This window comes from Sus scrofa, chromosome 14 (assembly GCF_054392235.1).
Source record: "Sus scrofa isolate SSC_HxYL_T2T_F1_AM1 chromosome 14, Sscrofa_HxYL_maternal_Yorkshire_Landrace_v2.0, whole genome shotgun sequence".
Classification (NCBI taxonomy): Eukaryota; Metazoa; Chordata; class Mammalia; order Artiodactyla; family Suidae; genus Sus; species Sus scrofa.
Window position 1 is genome coordinate 112,537,752 of NC_139396.1, and position 3,907 is coordinate 112,541,658.

Genomic DNA, 3,907 nt, shown 5'->3' on the forward strand with positions numbered 1-3,907 from the left:
CTCCCAGACCTCAAGTAATATTACAGAGCCACAGTCATCAAGACAGTGTGGTACTGGTACCAAAACAGACATACAGACAAATGGAACGGAATAGAGAACCCAGAAATAAAGCCCGATGCCTGTGGTCAATTAATCCTTACAAAGGAGGCAAGAACATAAAATGGGGAAAGACAGTCTTTTCAGCAAGAATTGCTGGGAAACCTGGACAGCTACATGCAAATCAATGAAACTAGAATACACCTTCACACCATGCACAAAAATAAACTCAAAATGGCTGAAAGACCTCGATACAACAAGACAAGACACCACCAAACTCCTGGAAGAGAACATAGGCAAAGCATTCTCTTGACATCAACCTTACAAATGTTTTCTCAGGTCAGTCTCCCAAAGCAACAGAAATGAAAGCAAAAATAAACCAATGGGACCTAATCAAACTGACAAGCTTTTCTACAGCAAAGGAAACCAAAAAGAAAACAAAAAGACAACAACTTACAGAATGGGAGAAAATAGTTTCAGACGATGCAGCTGACAAGGGCTTAATCTCTAAAATATACAACCAGCTTATACAACTCAGCAAAAAACCCAACAACCCGATGGGAAATGGGCAAAAGACCTGAACTGACATTTCTCCACGGAAGATATACAGATGGCCAACAAGCACATGAAAGTATGCTCAACATCACTGATTATTAGAGAAATGCAAATCAAAACTAACATGACATACCACCTCACACCAGTCAGAATGGCCATCATTCATAAGTCCACAAATAACAAATGCTGGAGGGGGTGTGGAGACAAGAGAACCCTCCTGAACCTTTGGTGGGAATGTAAGCTTGTACAACCACTACGGAGAACAGTTTGGAGATACCTTAGAAATCTATACTTAGAACTTCCATATGACCCCGCAATCCCACTCTTGGGCATATATCCAGACAAAACTCTACTTAAAAGAGACACATGCACCCGCATGTGCATTGTAGCACTATTCACAATAGCCAGGACATGGAAACAACCCAAATGTCCATCAACAGATGATTGGATTAGGGAGATGTGGTATAGATACACAATGGAATACTACTCGGCCATAAAAAAGAATGGCATAATGCCATTTGCAGCAACATGGATGGACCTAGAGAATCTCATACTGAGTGAAATGAGCCAGAAAGACAAAGACAAATACCATATGATATCACTTATAACTGGAATCTAATATAAGGCACAAATGAACCTTTACACAGAAAAGAAAATCATGGACTTGGAGAATAGACTTGTGGTTGCCAAGTAGGAGGGGGAGGCAGTGGGATGGGTTGGGAGCTTGGGGTTAACAGATGCAAACTATTGCTCTTGGAATGGATTTGCAATGAGATCCTGCTGTGTAGCACTGGGAACTATGTCTAGATGCTTACAACAGAGCATGATAATGGGAGAAAAAAAATGTGTACATGTATGTGTAACTGGGTCACCATGCTGTACAGCGGAAAAATATTGTGTTGGGGAAATAACAGTAAAATAAATGAAGTGTATTGTTTAATATTAAGCAATTGGAAAATTATCTTTCTGTTATTGATTTCTCATTGATTCCTTTGTGACCAGAGGACACGTTTTATATCATTTCAGTTCTTTTAAATTTGTTGAGGTTTGGCTTATGGCCTAGGAATGTCTATCTTGGCATCTATTCCCTGGATTATATGAACAATGAAAGTTTGTTCATTCTGCTGTTCAATGGACTGTTCTGTAAGTGTTTAAACCATGTTGGTTTTAGAGATGATGTTATGGAGTTCTACATCCTTTGTGAGTTTTTATCAAATTGTTCTATCAGTTGTTGAGAGGTGAGTATTGAAGTCATTAACTGTAATTTTAAATGTTCTTCTGTTTTCCTTCATTTCTCTCAGTTTTTGCTTCACATATATTACATCCCTCTTGCTTTATGCATAAAAATTTAAGATAGCTGACTTCTTACTGGGCTGATACCTTCATCACTTTGAAAAACCCCTCTCTTTCCCAATTTTCTTGCTCTAAAGTCAACTTTACTTAATATTAATATAGCCACTCCTGCTTTCTTTTGATTAATGTTTCAAGTGGTATATTTTATTCCATTCTTTCACTTTCAGCTAATTTTATCATTATATTTGAATTGAATTTCTTACAGACAGCACATAGTTCATCTAATTGGCTCACATTTTTATGCAGTCTCCAATCTCTGGCTTTCTAATTTAATGCCTTTTTTCTGTGTTTAATGTTTTTCCATTTTTCTCCTGCCTATCTGTGGGTTAATTGAACATTAGAAAAATTCCATTTTGATCGCTAGCATTTTTGAGTTATACCTCTTTCTATAGCTTTCAGGGTGGTTTCTCTAGGTATTAGATTAAAAATATATAACCTATCACTGTCTACTGGTGTCAACAGTTAACAGTTTGAGTGAAATATTAAAAACCTTAACTCTCTTTATGCCTTTTTACCCTGCCATTCATAATTATTTCCTCTGCATACATTGAAAACCTCAATAGACAGCTGTAATTTTTGCATCAACAAACATAATTTAGGAACTCAAGTAAAGTTATTGTATTTATGTGCATTATTTACTCTTTCTGTTTTTCCCTGGTATTCCAAGATTCCTTCTTTCATCATTTCCTTTCTGTTTCAAGAACTTCTTTTAGTCTCTCTTTTAGGGCAGGTCTGTTGGAAATAAATTCTCTTAGTTTTCCTTTGTCTGAGAATGTCTTGATTTCCCCCCTTCATCCCTGAAGCACATTTTTTCTGGATATGTTATTCTGCATTGGCAGCTCTTCTTTTAGAACTTGGAAAGTATTGTGCCACTTCCTTCTGGACTTCATTGTTCCTGATGAGAAACCAATTGCAATTTGAATTTTGTGTATCTTACAGGTAAGATGTCACTTCTCACTGTTTTCAATAATTTTTTTCCCTTTGGTTTCAGAAGTTTGACTACAATGCATTTTGGTGTAGATATTTTTGGTTTACTTTGCTTGGAGTTCACTAAGCTTTTTGAATTTATAGGTTTATGTATTGTGAAAAATTTGGAAAATTTTTAGAAATTAATTTTTGAATACTTTTTTCAGCTCCCACCTTATTTCTCCTTTCTTCTGGAACTCAAATGACATGAACATTATATCATTTGTTAATAGTTTCAGCCCGCCAGTGTGGCCCTAAAAAGGCAAAAGTTTCAAGTGTTCCTGAGGCTGTATTTGTTATTATTTTTCATTCTCTTTTCTCCCTGTTCAAATTTCCTAATTTCTGTGGTTCCATCTTCAAGTTCAGTGATTTTTTTTTCCTCTGTTCTCTCTGTTCTGTTGTTGAGCTCATTCATGGAGTTTTACATTTTTTTTCAATTATTGTATTTTTTTTTTTCAGTTCTGAATTTTCCATTTGGCTTTTCTTATATCTTCTACTTCTTCGTTGAGACTTTCTGCTTCCTTGCTGAAACTTTATTTTTCATTTATTTCAAAAGGGTTCATAATTGCTTGTTGAAGCATTTTTATGATGGCTGATTTTATTTATTTATTTTTTGGCTGCACCCACAGCATGTGAAGGTTTCTAAGCCAAGGATTAAACCCACACCACAGAAGTGATCTGAGCCACAGAGTGACAATGCCAGGTCCTTAACCCACTGCACCACAATAAAACTGATGGCTGCTTTTAAACCCTTGTCACAAAGTTCTAACATTCGTGATCATCTCAGTATTGCTATCTGTTTTCTTTTGTCGTTCAAGTTGAGATCTTCTTGGTTCTTGGTATAACTGATTTTTTTGTTGAAAGTCAAATATTTTGGATATTATGGAGATTCTGGACCTCCTTAAATCTTATTTTAGCAGGCCTCCTCTGATACCTGTTTTAGCTGGCTTCATGTACTGATGCAGTTGGGGAGAAAAATATTGCTTCATTATAGCCA